At 38.7% G+C, this 16,916-nt stretch overlaps 1 pseudogene across 1 annotated transcript in view; it reads left to right on the top strand.

The window, feature by feature from the left end:
* LOC307004706 (tripartite motif-containing protein 16-like) overlaps window positions 1–10,018 on the top strand; it is a 58,562-nt pseudogene extending 48,544 nt beyond the window's left edge. The window contains exon 6 of the transcript XR_013800698.1: window positions 7,562–10,018. The product of XR_013800698.1 is annotated as a tripartite motif-containing protein 16-like (transcript). The remainder of the gene's footprint in view (window positions 1–7,561) is intronic.
* The last annotated feature ends 6,898 nt before the right edge of the window (window positions 10,019–16,916 follow it).

The raw sequence follows: 16,916 nt of genomic DNA, 5'->3' as shown, positions 1-16,916 counted from the left end.
AAGAGTAAGTTCCTATAAATATTTAGGCATATGGTTGGACGAAAGATTGGCGTTTGACATACATATCAACAAGTTGTTGAAGAAGCTTAGGCCAAAATTATATTTCTTTTATCGATTAAAATATTGTTTCCCCTACAAGGCCCGAAAGAAAATAATAGAGAGTGCTTTTTTAGCAATAATCGATTACGGTGATCTTTTATATATGCACGCAGCTACATCGCTATTAAAAAAAATAGACTCTGTGTATCATGCAGCCTTACGTTTTATCACCGGCGCAGAATCACGGACGCATCATTGCATTCTATATGCTTCCCTATCATGGTTACCTTTACATCAAAGGAGAAAGTTACATATGTATTTATTTACCGCAAAAGCCTTGTTAGGGAAATTACCTTTTTATATTTCAAATCTTCTTAATTATTACAAAAACACTTACTCTACTAGGTCAGGGTCTCATATTCAACTAAAAGTCCCAAGGGTATCGACAGAATTCGGCAAAGGCGCTTTTTCATTTTATGCTCCTTGGGCTTGGAATGAATTGCAAAATGTCCTCAACTTAGATGTACTTCCAACCCTAAACACTTTTAAATGTCTCTTACAAAATGTTTTAACAGACACTTGTAAATGTTACAATTGATTTGTTTTTTACTTTAGTTTTATGATTATTGTGCAATGTGGTGTTGTCTGACTGTTATTTTATATGTGAAACTTGATGTGCTGCTGTCTTGACCAGGTCTCACTGGAAGAAGAGATAGAAATATCTCAATGTGATCTCCTGGCTAAATAAAGGAAATAATAATAAATGCAGCTTATTGTTCCAATTAAATGACACAATGGAATGTTATAATCTTGCGCCCCCTGGCTGACCAGCAAATATGGTAAATGGACTGCATTTATATAGCGCTTTCACAGACCCAATGGCCACCAAAGCGCTTTACATTTAGCCTCACATTCACCCATTCATACACCGACCAAATAAACAGAGGCTATCCCACGAATTACCCTAATAAAGTCATATATAACAGCACAATCACACGTGAGATTTACACAGCAAGGGCAAATAGGAGGTATAACAATGTGCAGGTGTAATCACTTCAAAATAAACCCCACACCTTTAAGAGATATAATTATATAACTAGATTAGTTTAATCAGTAGTAGCCTTCAAACTAATTCACTCCAATATGGATGACGATAGACAGTTGACAAATAAAACCTAGGCGAGCAGCCACACTACCAAGAGAAATTCAAACGAGTAAAACATGACGATTATGCATTTAGCAGAGTTTCATAAATCAAGCTCAACAGTCAAGTCACTTACGACCCCGCCCACTCAGCACTCGTAGTGCATAAGGAAGGCGCTAACGGCGATATAGCGGTAAGCTGCAGTGACACAAGTCCCGGCTTCGGAAGATCTTCAGTGCACTCCGAATGACCAGCGGGAGAAAACCGGAACCGTCAATCCGAGCTGCGAGACAGGGGAAGGGAAATCAGTTCTAGTAGTAGTAGTAGCCTTTATTGTCACTTAGTCACAAGTACCAGTGAAATTAGCCGAAAATTCTAACCAAACACCGCATCAGTGCTCACTCGATCATAAGTGATAAGAATTCCCACTTCCCTCATTCAGGATAAAATAGAGCGCGTTGATCGGTATTGTAGACCTCTCGCTGCCAGGAGTCAGTCGCAATGGTCGTCACTGCCTGGGGTCGTACATAGGATGATTGTAGGCACAGAGATGATCGAGCTTGTCGGGTTACAGCGCCTGTCGTCGTGAACAACCTGGGGAGGACTGTATGCTGGTTTTTATTACGTAGATCTGCCAATCGCGTTGTACCGCTGGCTCATCAGTAACATTGGACGCACCTGTGAACAGACTTGCAGATACACCTGTACACCTGATAGATTTTAACCCCTGATAAACATCAACCCATCCTCACAGATTGTCAACAGTGAGTGTTCTCCTCCCGTTACATGTCTTCATGTTTTTCCTGTAGAAGGTGAAATAAAACATGTCACAAGAGTTTTATAGTTGATCATGTAAATCACATGTGTCGATTACAAGGCCAAATATGATCCGCCACAACTTTTTAATCAGGCCTTTCAACAAATTCTGGTAATCAATTTAACGTGACCCGTGTGCTGTTTTACGCAGGGGCGCAGGATATGCAGTGCATAGGGGCATTGCTCTGTGACAGTCAAATGTCCAAAATGGACAGAGGAGGGAAGCGTTCTGGGGCGCAGAACAGAAAATATAAAATTGAAAATGAAAAAACATCAATGTCAAAGTAGATAAAAAGAGATTGGTAAGCTTAACCTATCATTATGTCAAGGGGCGCATTGATGCACGGCTTTCTATGGGCTAAATCAGGCTGACAACCAGACTGTAACGGCATACATGGGCCACTCTTCGGTTTGGTAACTTTTAGATCCAACCAGTCTTCCACCGGAGCAGTTTTCGTGAGTTTTGTTTTTGTTCTGCGCGCAACCACAAAATGCTCCACTGTCACTCAGACATTAAGAGTGCCAAAGAAAGTTAAAGATGCAGTCTGTAAGAATTACAACTAGTGGTCAAAATAGGTACTGAAGTCCAATTCAAAATATCGGAGATCGTCGTTTCTCCCGCCGCCGCAAACTCGATGGCGCTCACATGGGTTGCCAGATTGATCAAGCGCAACAGGAATGAGTGCAATGAAAATTGGTAAATTGACAACGTGCAGTATCACAGACCAAAACAAAAACAAACATTCCAACCAGGAAACACACATTTCAAAGTAAAATAACTGGCTGTAGAAGTGTTTTTCCTCAATATATGCAAACATATTATGGTATTTTTATGCTTTAGTAGAGTGAAATAGTTACATACAGCACCTTTAAATTTGATGGATAAACTTTCTCCTCGACTTTTGTTGATACGACTTTACGGTTATTTACATGGCCTTCTTTTAGGATACTTTACAAATATGATGTTAGAAACTATTAGATGCGGTGTGATTAAATTACCTCATCCAGATGTATTTGAATAATTCCAGAAGTATTAACTTGCTTGTGATGGAGAGGGGTGCTTAGAACCAGTGATTTGGGCCAATTAAGCATTCATCAGCATTCAATACAATTCACCCACAAATTTTAGCAAACAGACTTAGAGACTTTGTCGCAGTAGTTACCCTGGACGTCGGACGTCATATAATTAATTTTCCAGATGATAGGCTACTGCTGTGATTAGTTTACTGGAGCTAGATAAAACTGAACACGGTCCAGTGTTGCATGAATTTGCTAACTGGTGTGAAGCCTCCCAGTTGCATTTAAATACATTAAACATTATTATTATAATTTTTTGCTTTTGTTTCTTTTGAAAATAACGCTGCATTTAAAATTACATCAGTAATTTACTGATTAGCAAATAAAATCATGAACATGGCTGATCTATCATATCTTTTAGCTTTTAATACTTTAATGTCTTAATCACTTTAAAAATATATATTTGTGGTAGTTTTTAACCACTATTTCATATTATTTATATATGTATATATATATATATATATATATACATACAAGTAATTTCATAGGCTACTGTAAGTTGACATTGTAGTAGAAAACAGTAACATAATGGTACATTTACTCAATGGTGGACGACGAAGAGCAAATGAAAGAGAATGGCAAAGCAGTTCAAGAGAACAGGTAGGAATGGACCACACAGGATATTATGACTAAATATATCAATAAATATTGCAGATTAGAGTATTGCAGACTTAAGGTATAAATATTGTGAAATATTTGGTCCATTTACTCAGCCATTAAGATGAAGAGCACAGAGAGAAAACAAATGAGTCAAGAGAACGGGTAGGAACTGTCACAAGATATTTTGACTTAAAGGGGTCATGTCATACTTTATGTTCTCTGATGTACACTTATAATGTAAGTACAGTTTGTGTGCACCATAAAGTAATAATATTGTAAAATATTATAATTGTTCACCCTGTCAGTCCATCAGTCCTGTCTCTGTCTGACTGAAAAAGTGTGTTTATGATTGAGAGAGTCAGTGAGTGGCGCCAAGGGTGAAAAGCAGGCATATGTTTTTCTAAAGACATAAATGTATTTTGGCTCTTGTCATTACACAATGATCTCTTTTTTATCAAAACATCAAGTAAAATTGGATTCCTTATGTCATGACCACTTTAAACAATATCAAGAAACATTATAAATTAGGGATTGCTTATTTAAGGTATATATTTTGAGAAATATCTGCTCTATTTACTCAGCCATGAAGATGGGCATGACGGCAAATAAATTATAGAAAAAGAGTTCAGAGCAGGTGAAGAGAACATGTAGGAATGGACCATACAGGATTTTATGACTTGTATCAATGACAATCTCAAGAAGCAGACTAAAAGTTTTGGGAACATGGGTTTTGTGTTCTCCGTCGTGAAATGAAGAGCACAGAGAGAAAGTAAATGTCTCTAGAGCAGATCAAGAGAAAAGGTAGGACTGGCCAACTACAGTGCATTACTGATGAGGGTTGCAGACTTAGTTATTGGTTTGTCTTGTAAAACTCTAGTGCATGGAAAGATGGAGAGCCACACATTTATAATGACATCAGAGGAGAGGAGATCGATATAACAGGAGAATGCAGAGATGTACCAGAGGAAAGACCTTCCTCAGAGGACACTGGCCTTCACCCCATCACATTATTGACACTTTTAGGCAAAAAATGACAGAGAAAGGGCCTTTGAAATGGCCTGGTGGGCCATATCCTAGATCTGAGAGGAGTATCAGGCACTTTGCTAAAGCCTATTGTTATCGCTTATTATCAAATGGGGAGAGAATTGAGCGAGACTGGTTGTTGTTTTCCAAGAAATCAAATAAAGTGTATCGCTTTGCATGTAAATTATTTTGCTGGAGCCAAAGCATGTGGCAAACGGCTTGTGTTGGGATACAACAACTGGCAATGTCTTTCAAAAACCCTACAGCTTCATGAAACAGGTAACCATCATATAGATGCTTACCTTTCATGGAAATAATTGGCAACTCACTTGAAAGAACAATTGACAGTGAATTGCAAAATGTGATTGCAGCAGAAAAGTCCCGCTGGAAAAATTTATTGACGAGTGATTAGCCGCGGTTTCATTACCCTTCAAATTGCACAAATTGAAATTGCGAATTGAAAATACGCTCAATGGAAACACGTAAACTGTGCAAAAACTCCCATTTATCTAAATCTATATATATATATATATAGTTTTAGATATATATAAACCTACCAACGTCCGTTGCCATGATTTTTGGAATGACTGATCGCGAGAGGAAAAAATGACGTTTTAGTCGCATAACATCGGTTAATGGAAACGCCATCATTTCGTAATAGTTATTGTCAATAGTATTGTCAATATTTAGAAAACATTGCAAAAGTTTTGCGCAAATCTGTAATGGAGATGCGCCTAGTGACTGGATTAATTTTTTTAGCTGAAAGAAACCCTGAGAGGGAAGAAAGAACAAATGGAAATTTCCTTGGCTTAATTGAGCTGCTAGCATGTTATTATGTTACGATGGCAGAGCATCTAAGAGAAACATTTTCCAAAAAAGTAACATCTTACCTGTGATGATGTACTCAAAATGAGTTTTTGCAGTATATATCTGCATGCATTGTCAGCGAAATCTGTACACGCATTAAAGCAGCAAAATATTTTGCGGTCGAATTTGACTGAAACTCCCTTTTCTGAGTGTGCATTTGACACCCTGATGTAAAAGATGACATTCACAGGATATCTGGTAAACTGTACTGTGACACTGCTGATATATTGCACATTGACTGCATTTATTTGATCAAAAATATTTTTTTAAATGTTTACTGCACACTTACTAAATGGGAAAGAGAGCATAACTATATCATACTTAATAACATCCAAAAAAAAAGCCAGATTTGAGATGAACTTTAACAAAGATGCAAATCAGGACAAAAACTTATAAACTGAAGATTCAACATTTTCTTCAAAAACAGGATATCTTCTAAAACGAAGGGATAAATGTGATTATTTTACACCGAAAGACAATTAAAATTATTTATCCGAGATTTAGAGTAAAATCACAGTAGTAAAAAAGCTTTTCAAGAGTTTCAGGAAAGGAAGAACAAACTGAAAAAGCTTCTATAAATTTACACAGTGGATTTATTTTAAACAGGGTTTTGTCTCTTTAACCTTTGAGGCAACAGACAGAAATGTAAAGAAAGCTCAAGATCTTGAAGCAATAAAGGCTACCGCACTGAACATCACCATCATTAGGCCTACAATACACAAATCCGCCACAAACTCTATGGGCGCCGCCATCTTCCCTGCCACCATTACTGCCTGCAAAGTGTGGCGAAGAATTCTCTAATGACATTTCAATGAAAGCAGATCCTGCTCATGAAAGAAAATGTCTGGTGAAATAAAATTTAAAAGGGAACATTGGGTTGATGATGTCATGCAGTGGCCAAAACTTACCGATAAAGGTAATTTATTGACAACATAATGTATTAATGTAAAAATGCGTCAGCCAAATGTAATGCAGGGCTTGAATTTCGGTGGGAATGCGGGGATTGCGCATAATTTAAACCATTCCCGCAAGGTTAGCTTTTATAGTGCGAGAAATTCCCGCACAAATATATTTGCTTCATCTCAGAGCAAATGATTAAAAAATAAAGTCACAGATGCGAGAAAAAAAGATGTCAAACTGTCTTGACTGCCGAACAGCTGATCATAGCTGTACAGGGCGCCTTATTATTTTTCATCTCCATAAATCTAGTAGTAAAGCTAATGCAAGGGCTAGAAATCAATTATTCTTTTGCTGATACTTCCTTGTCATCATGGAGAGCGCAGTTCATGGTTGCATAGCAACGACAGACGGCACGGGAGAGCAAGCGCTTGTGGAAAGGAGACAGCGGCGCGCCCGCGCTTTCCACTTGTTTTTACACATCTAGAGCGACGTTGTTGATTAATGTCAATTTGAAGAAGAGCATGGTGTATTTTGTATAAACTTTTGATGGACATCTTGGTCCTCCGCTAGACCAGGAACTCTGTGTAATCCGTATGGCCGTAAACATGGGCAGTCAATGTGCAGCAAAGGTTCGTGAACGGTTTTATTCCAGGCCTGTAGTTTTGTGCTGTTGTTAAAACAGCCAACCTGACACAACACGCTCTTCCCGGCATCACTGGACAGCATACGTACTAAAAAATTAAATAACATTTCGTACAGTAACAGCTAACATCTGTTACAGCCGCCTACGAGATCAACACGCTACTTCCTTAGCAGCAAGGCACGCAGTAATGGCGGCGCTGCTTTACTTCCGTGTTTTAGCCGGATTTGTGTATACTTACAAACTGAATGGATCCTTGCTGAATTAAAGTATCAGTTTCTTTAAAAGTGACTGAACTCAAACATTTGAATGGTGTAAATGTAATAATAGATGTAATTATAATAAACACTAAAAATAATCAACATTAATATTCAGGGAAGACAATTAGGCAACATTTTATTTAATATTTTATGTGCATCATAATTCCTGATTCTGATGTGTTTTATCTCCATCAGATTCTCATCAGTTCACTCTGGATCTGAACACTGTGAATAAACACCTCTGTCTGTCTGAGGGGAACAGAGAGATTACTGACACTTACAGAGTCCAGCCGTATCCTGATCATCCAGACAGATTTGATGATGTGTATCAGGTGTTGTGTAGAGAGAGTGTGTGTGGACGCTGTTACTGGGAGATTGAGTGGAGTGGTGATGGTGTGTTTATATCAGTGTCATATAAGAGCATCAGCAGGAAGGGACGGGCTAATGAGTGTTGGTTTGGATATAATGATCAATCCTGGAGTTTGTTCTGCTCTCCTGACAGTTACTCATTCATACACAATAACATAGTGACTGTTCTCCCTGTAAAGCCCATCAGCAGTAGAACAGGAGTGTGTGTGGATCACAAGAGAATAGGAGTGTGTGTGGATCACAGCGCAGGAACTCTGTCTTTCTACAGCGTCTCTGACACAATGAGTCTCATCCACACAGTCCAGACCACATTCACTCATCCACTCTATCCTGGGTTTTGGGTTTATTGGCCTGGATCAACAGTGAAACTGTGTTGATGAATGAGAACAGACTGTAAAGAGATTCTACCCTTAATGCTTTGAGCTGCATGATAAACCAGTATCAGTGAGATGTTATAGAGTCTCTTATTTTCTCTTCATTACATTAATAACATAATAACATGTCAGAATAAATGAGCATTATTCTAATCTAAAGTTAAATCCAGATAAATATATGAATAAAACTGTAGCCTGACTCTTGTTATCTATACCATGACCTTTGACCTTCCTGAAAGATGAGCCAATCCAACTAAATTATAATCTCTGCCAGTGTTTCTACAAGTTAAAGAAACCTTCTGTACCTGAAAAACAGAATATGATTTATGTCTTATTTTTAATAACAAAAAATAAATAACAATAATATCTATATTGTTATTGTTGTTATTATTTAAGTTAAAATGTCTTATATCTTGAATTAAGATTTTGTTCAAACTGCCCACCACAAAAAGACACATAATATGGACTTGACTTTATTAATTCATACACTGTTTTAAACGTGTATTTTAACTTGTAAACCACATTAGTAGCTATTTCAATATGAATACTGTAATATCTGGTATAGAGCTGTGATACGCCTACATACAGCCCCTCCAGGATATCACAATATTTTTTTGTGATTTGTTCGATCAAAATGACTGATTTTGAGATGGTTATTTCCAGAAATTTGCGAAAAATTTTCACTTTTTTTTTATAATAAGGATGCCAGCTTTACTATATTATGTGTTATGTCAAATGCACAATAGTCCTACATGACAATAGAACAAACAAAATGCACAAATTTTTTTTATTTTGGTATCTTACAAAAAAAAAAAAGGCTAGTCCAGTTGTGTATGCACACATTTTGTTTATTTTGGTATCTTACAAAAAACAAACAAAAAAGGCTAGTCCAGTTGTGTATGCACACATTTTGTTTATTTTGGTATCTTACAAAAAAAAAAGGCTAGTCCAGTTGTGTATTATCTGGCTTTAACAACATGATCACTAAGGCAGGGAAATATGACCAAAATCTTACAAGTAAACCAAAATCCCCCCTATACCCTCAAATAGGGCGTTATTTGAGGGGACAACAATTTTGCAGTGGTGTCCGAAACCATAGTGGACGTTATCGAGTTATTCAGTCCCACATTGCACTGCAATAACAAGTGTACAGCCGATGTACGCTCAACGGCTGTCTGAATTCACTCACCCGTTTTTATTCACTCCTTCATGTGAACAGCATTAGTGGACTAACGCAGGGAATAGTGACTGAGGGTTTAGCGGGTGATTTCGGATTCCTGAGGCGTTCTGCCACATTGCCAGTTTGTTTTGATTTTGTTCCTGTGTTGGTTAATCTGTTAGTAATTTCAGTTCTTTCTTTCTCCGCCCCCTGGCTGTTTGTTTCCACAGTTACTGATTTGAGTTTCAGTTCAGGTGTGTCTCCTTAATTAGTCTCGTTATTTCCTCGGTTTGCTGTCTATTTAAGCCTAGTGTTTCTTACAGTTCTTGATCAGTTCTACGTTGCATTTAGTTGGTTGTTTTGTTCCTGATCTTGTACTTGTTCCTGATCCTGAGAATCCATTTGTAAAGATTTGAGTTTATTTGTGAATAAAGCTGCTGCACTTTGATCGTGCTTCTTCCTGCTGCAACTAGTGATGGCAAAATTAGGCTTCCTGAACCTCTGAGACCTCGCAGCCCATTGCTTCACCCAAAGGTTCATTACTCAAAGCTTCATTTGAGCATTGCTCACTACTGACACCTAGCTACTGTGCAAAGAAATAGCAGACAAATTAATTAATCCTGAGCAGACGTATGATGTCCCTTCTGTTTTAGTTATTTATTTTCTTCTCACTGTTAATGTCTGTAACCTTTCATTTGCAATAATAAAAAAATAAATAAAAAGACCTGAGCAGACATTTGTTCATTGCCTGGGTATAAAATAAAATGTGTATCTTTCTCTGTCTGAATTTACTTGTGCAGAGACAACTGTCACACACACAGTTATTTAATTATTCATAAATTGTTTGGATAGGGACAGTATGAACAACAAAAGTGCCACTGTGTAGAGTGCAGTGCTTATGGTGGAGGGAGTGTAATAAAGTAAACTGCAACAGAATAGTCTGGGGTGGGAAAAGTTAACAATTGTTTATTCTGGTTTTTTTTGTGCAGTGAACGGCTACTAGTTTTAGTGCAGTGTTGTGCTTATGGGACTGGGGATATAGAGGAGCAAACTGCAACACTGGTGAAGGAAGGATTACAATAGATTTTTATTGAGAAACAGAATTTTTTCAAGTGTGTTGGGGTTTAGATGACTCCTCTTCTTGGACAAAACCTCTCCAGCCTTGGAAATATCCTTTCACAAGGAACACAGGATGCAGGGGAACATAAAAATGCCAGTGCCAGCTGGTATAAATGAGGATACTGATGTGCTTCTGTTGAGGCCAGACAGGGGAGAATTTCCTCTTTCTTGCTGGCTCCATTACCAGGTAAAAGGAAGAGGTCACAAAAGCAAACAAATCAAAAAGCAGTCCAGTCCAGATCCGAAAATCCAAAGCAAACCAAATAATCTTATCTAAGTAATTTAACAAGACTATAATATAGCTACTATAATTATTAATAAAAATATACTATAATTAAAGCTGCAAGCAGCGATGAAAGGGCCCTCGCACCCGTGCCAACCGCCACCCGGTGGATTTAGGAAGACAGAGCACGGTGGGCATTGTGCATTTAAGTAAGTAAATATAGGAGTATGTCAAAGTCAGTTACAAAAATGTCCTTTATTATGGGGATAATAGCATGCGTTATCACTCAGATAAGTGTTGCTAGCATGTTTCTAGCATGTTTAGAACTCAATGGCATATTAAATATGTCGCTAGCAATGCATCACAGTTTAAAACGTGTCACTTCCTGTCGACAGTAGGTGGCGCTATTACTTTAACTTAAAATTGTCATGTAGATGTGTTCAGGGCAGGACTCTTATCAAACGTGTGAAGTTTGGGGCCGATTGGACATTGCCTTCTTCAGTAACAACAACTTCCCGTTTCATTGCATTAGCGTGCTTTAGCACTTAGCTAAGAATTGCTAGCATGTTTTAACATGTTTCTAACATGTATATAACTCAATGGCATATTTAATATGTTGCTAGTAATGCATCGCAGTGTTAAACATGTCACTTCCTGTTGCCAGTAGGTGGCGCTATTACTATAACTGAAAAGTGTCATGTAGATGTGTTCAGGGCAGGACTCTTATCAAACGTGTGAAGTTTGGGGCAGATTGGACATTGCCTTCTTGAGTAACAACAACTTCCTCTTTCATTGCATTAGCATGCTTTAGCACTTAGCTAAGAATTGCTAGCATGTTTTAACCGGTTTCTAACATGTTTATTACTCAATGGCATATTTAATATGTTGCTAGTACTGCATCACAGTGTTAACCATTTCACTTCCTGTTGCCAGTAGGTGGCGCTATTACTATAACTGAAAAGTGTCATGTAGATGTGTTCAGGGCAGGACTCTTATCAAACGTGTGAAGTTTGGGGCAGATTGGACATTGCCTACTTGAGTAACAACAACTTCCTGTTTCATTGCATTAGCATGCTTTAGCACTTAGCTAAGAATTGCTAGCATGTTTTAACAGGTTTCTAACATGTTTATAACTCAATGGTTTATTTAATATGTTGCTAGTACAGCATCACAGTGTTAAACATGTCACTTCCTGTTGCCAATAGGTGGCGCTATTACTATAACTGAATATTCTCATGTAAATGTGTTCAGACCAGAACTCTTATTAAACGTGTGAAGTTTGGGGCAGATTGGGCATTCAATGCCTGAGTTACAGCAAATTCCTATTTAATTGCAGTAATAGCATGCTTTAGCACTTAGCTAATGTTTGCTAGCATGTTTTAGCATGTTTCTAGTATGTTGTTAACATGTTTAGCACTTGCTGGCAATTTTGTATATGTTATTAGGAGTCCAAAACAGTGTTAAACATGTCACTTCCTGTTGCCAGCAGGTGGTGCTATGACTGTAACTGAATTTGAGCATGGTCATGTGTTCAGGGCAGAACTCTTATCAAACGTGTGAAGTTTGGGGCAGATTGGACATTGTTTACCTGAGTTACAGCAACTTCCTGTTTCATGGCGAAACATCGAAATTTGTCAGGCCGCCGAGGACACGCCCTTCGACGAAAACTCAAGATCTTCGCAATTTAACGTTGCAAAGGCCTTAAGATTACACTCACCAAATTTGAAGATGATCAGATTAAAACTGTAGGAGGAGTTCGTTAAAGTACGAGGCCTGAAAATGGCAAAAACTGCACAAAAATCAGAGAGGAAGTTCAAAATGGCTGACTTCCTGTTGTGTTTAAGGCTATGCTCCAAGAGACTTTTTTGTAGGTATTGGGTCATTACATGTATGTACCGAATTTCGTACACTTACGTGAAATGTAGCGGGAGGCGCACTCCGTTGAACCTTTATAGGTGGCGCTATCGAGCCATTTTACCCCGCCCAATTCTGAAACGCATATCAGATGTCAATTTTCGCCAGTTCTGACGCGTGTGCAAATTTTCGTGAGTTTTCGTGCATGTTTAGGCCCTCAAAAATGCGATTAAATGCGGAAAATAATAATAATAATAATAATTAAAGCTGCAAGCAGCGATGAAAGGGCCCTCGCACCCGTGCCACCGCCACCCGGTGGCTTTAGGAAGACAGAGCACGGTGGGCGATGTGCATTTAAGTAGGTAAAAATGGGAGGAGTATGTCAAAGTCAGTTACAAAAATGTCCTTGATTATGGGGATAATAGCATGCGTTATAACTCAGATAAGTGTTGCTAGCATGTTTTAGCATGTTTCTAGCATGTTTAGAACTCAATGGCATATTAAATATGTCGCTAGTAATGCATCACAGTGTAAAACGTGTCACTTCCTGTCGACAGTAGGTGGCGCTATTACTTTAACTTAAAATTGTCATGTAGATGTGTTCAGGGCAGGACTCTTATCAAACGTGTGAAGTTTGGGGCAGATTGAACATTGCCTTCTTCAGTAACACCAACTTCCTGTTTCATTGCATTAGCGTGCTTTAGCACTTAGCTAAGAATTGCTAGCATGTTTTAACAGGTTTCTAACATGTATATAACTCAATGGCATATTTAATATGTTGCTAGTACTGCATCACAGTGTTAAACATGTCACTTCCTGTTGCCAGTAGGTGGCGTTATTACTATAACTGAAAAGTGTCATGTAGATGTGTTCAGGACAGGACTCTTATCAAACGTGTGAAGTTTGGGGCAGATTGGACATTGCCTTCTTTAGTAACAACAACTTCCTCTTTCATTGCATTAGCATGCTTTAGCACTTAGCTAAGAATTGCTAGCATGTTTTAACAGGTTTCTAACATGTATATAACTCAATGGCATATTTAATATGTTGCTAGTACTGCATCACAGTGTTAAACATGTCACTTCCTGTTGCCAGTAGGTGGCGCTATTACTATAACTGAAAAGTGTCATGTAGATGTGTTCAGGACAGGACTCTTATCAAACGTGTAAAGTTTGGGAAAGATTGGACATTGCCTTCTTTAGTAACAACAACTTCCTCTTTCATTGCATTAGCATGCTTTAGCACTTAGCTAAGAATTGCTAGCATGTTTTAACAGGTTTCTAACATGTTTATAACTCAATGGTTTATTTAATATGTTGCTAGTACAGCATCACAGTGTTAAACATGTCACTTCCTGTTGCCAGTAGGTGGCGCTATTACTATAACTGAATATTCTCATGTAAATGTGTTCAGGGCAGAACTCTTATCAAACGTGTGAAGTTTGGGGCAGATTGAACATCCAATGCCTGAGTTACAGCAAATTCCTATTTAATTGCATTAATAGCATGATTTAGCACCTAGCTAATGTTTGCTAGCATGTTTTAGCATGTTTCTAGTATGTTGTTCACATGTTTAACACTTGCTGGCACTTTTTTGTATGTTATTAGGAGTCCAAAATAGTGTTAAACATGTCACTTCCTGTTGCCAGCAGGTGGCGCTATGACTGTAACTGAATTTGAGCATGGTCATGTGTTCAGGACAGAACGCTTATCAAACGTGTGAAGTTTGGGGCAGATTGGACATTGTTTGCCTGAGTTACAGCAACTTCCTGTTTCATGGCGAAACATCAAAATTTGTCAGGCCGCCGAGGACACGCCCTTCGACGAAAACTCTAGATCTTCGCAATTTAACGTCGCAAAGGCCTTAAGATTACACTCACCAAATTTGAAGATGATCAGATTAAAACTGTAGGAGGAGTTCGTTAAAGTACGAGGCCTGAAAATGGCAAAAACTGCACAAAAATCAGAGAGGAAGTTCAAAATGGCTGACTTCCTGTTGTGTTTAAGGCTATGCTCCAAGAGACTTTTTTGTAGGTATTGGGTCATTACATGTATGTACCGAATTTTGTACACATACGTGAAACGTAGCGGGAGGCGCACTCCGTTGAACCTTTATAGGTGGCGCTATCGAGCCATTGTACCCCGCCCAATTCTGAAACGCATATCAGATGTCAATTTTCGCCAGTTCTGACGCGTGTGCAAATTTTCGTGAGTTTTCGTGCATGTTTAGGCCCTCAAAAATGCGATTAAATGCGGAAAATAATAATAAATATAGCTGCAAGCAGCGATTACGGGCCCAAGCCGGTGGCACCGCCACCCCGGTGCCTTTAGTGTAACTAAAGGCACCAGGGTGGCGGTGCCACCGGCTTGGGCCCTCCATCGCTGCTTGCAGCTATATTTATTTATATATATATATATATATATATATATATATATATATATATATATATATATATATAAAGCCGCCACCCCGTTGCCTTTCGGGTTCCTGTGCACGACGGGCAATAACGTAACCCCGCTTTGACTGTCGAGAGGGCAATATAGCCCTATGTATCACTCGATTTTATTTAACCAAATGTTTTTTTAACAAAATATGTTATTTATCTGATTCATCCAACCCTATACTGCACTCTTTTACTAATACTATATTATATTTCATCGTTTTCATGTCTTGCCCTCAAACATATCTGTTTAATCTGCTTATTTTTAAGTTACACATAATACATTGATTGAAAAAGAAACTCAAACTTTTTGTTTATGGTAATATTATTTGATATAGAAAGAAATAAGTGAGACTGTGGGAGTGAGGGGAGGGTAATGACAGCCAAAGGGAGACAGAGACAGATAACTTTTGAAACTAAAAAAATGACATCCTAACTTTGATAATGTTTAAATATACATAAAAATGCAGCATATCATTAATTGAAATTAGTGTACTTTAAAACACTTGTTTAAAATAAAAAACACATTTATACATAGTATAAAACACTAGATGGCACAATTGTTCATAGTCTTTCTGCTCCCCTCCCCACACACACAGACAGGGGGGGCTGTCTATATGTGTGTGTGTGCCCTCCCTCCCCTCCCCACACAGACACACACACACACACACACACACACACAGAATGGCTGGGGGAACTCTGTCAGAGAGAGGAAGAGAGAGACAAAACCACATTCAAACCAAAATATCTGACTTCCTGTTGGTCGGAGCTAATGACTGTAAATCAGAAAGTTGTCCGGCTCGATATGCACAATATACATACCAAGTTTTGTGACTGTAGGTAAAACTAACCCCCCCACTTTTGTCAAAAGTAACACACTTCCTGCTGCCAGTTGGTGGCGCTATAACTTTGACTCACATTAGTTACATCCATGTGATCGCTCTCTTACAACAAACACGCTACTGAAGTTTCATCAAGATCAATTAATGTATGAAGACGTTATAACACATCGTGTTTCTCTTTTCTCGCCATAATTTCGTTTCCTCGCCACAGCCAAACTGTTCGAGATATCAAAAATCCGTCAGCAATTTAGTATCCTCAATGTCTTGACTTCATGCTGACCGAGTTTGGTTGCGATTGGATGAATTTTCTAGAAAGAGTGTTTCAAATTCCAGGGGCATGCGTTTTCATACCACCCACAATAGCCGACTTCCTGTTGGGCTGGCGTAAAACTTAGAGCACGAAAGTTGTTCGGCCCGATGAGATCTAAATGTGTACCGAGTTTCATATTATTACATGCAAGCGTGTTTGATATACGGACAAGTGTTTGAATCCCATTCCAGGGGGCGCTGTCGAGTCCCCCTGCCACGCCCGGGTACCAGCTTCAGCCCGGCCGCGGATTCTAACCTGTGTGCAAAATTTCAAGAGTTTTCGAGCACGTTAAGGGCCCCAAAAGTGCCCGAGATTTTGCACACAGCAGAGAAAGGGTTAAACTAAACTAGCCCCCCTCCTCACACACACACATACACAGATCCCCCCTCCCCTCCCCACCCCACACAGACAGACACACACACACAGAATAGCAGAGAGACAGAGAGAGACACAATTCACATTCAAACCACAATATCTGACTTTCTGTTGGTCGGAGTTAATGACTGTAAATTAGAAAGTTGTTCGGCTTGATAATATCAATATACACGCTGAGTTTTGTAACTGTAGGTAAAACTATAACTAAGTTATAACAAACTTTATGCATCCTTTTTTAATCATAAATTCGTTTCCTCGCCACGGCCAAACCGTTCGAGATATCAAAAATCCGTCCGCAATTTAGCATCCTCCATGTCTTGACTTCATGCACACCGAGTTTCGTGGTCATCGGATGAATTCTCTGGGAGAAGTGTTTCAAATGCCAGAACATGCGTTTCCATACAGCCCATAATAGCCGACTTCCTGTTGGACTGGCGTAAAACTTAGAGCACGAAAGTTGTTCGGCCCGATGAGATCTATATGTG

The sequence above is a fragment of the Phoxinus phoxinus genome, assembly GCF_949152265.1.
Source record: "Phoxinus phoxinus genome assembly, chromosome: 9".
NCBI classification, from domain to species: Eukaryota; Metazoa; Chordata; class Actinopteri; order Cypriniformes; family Leuciscidae; genus Phoxinus; species Phoxinus phoxinus.
Note: the sequence above shows the minus strand (reverse complement) of the source record. Positions and strands in the feature narration are given on the sequence as shown.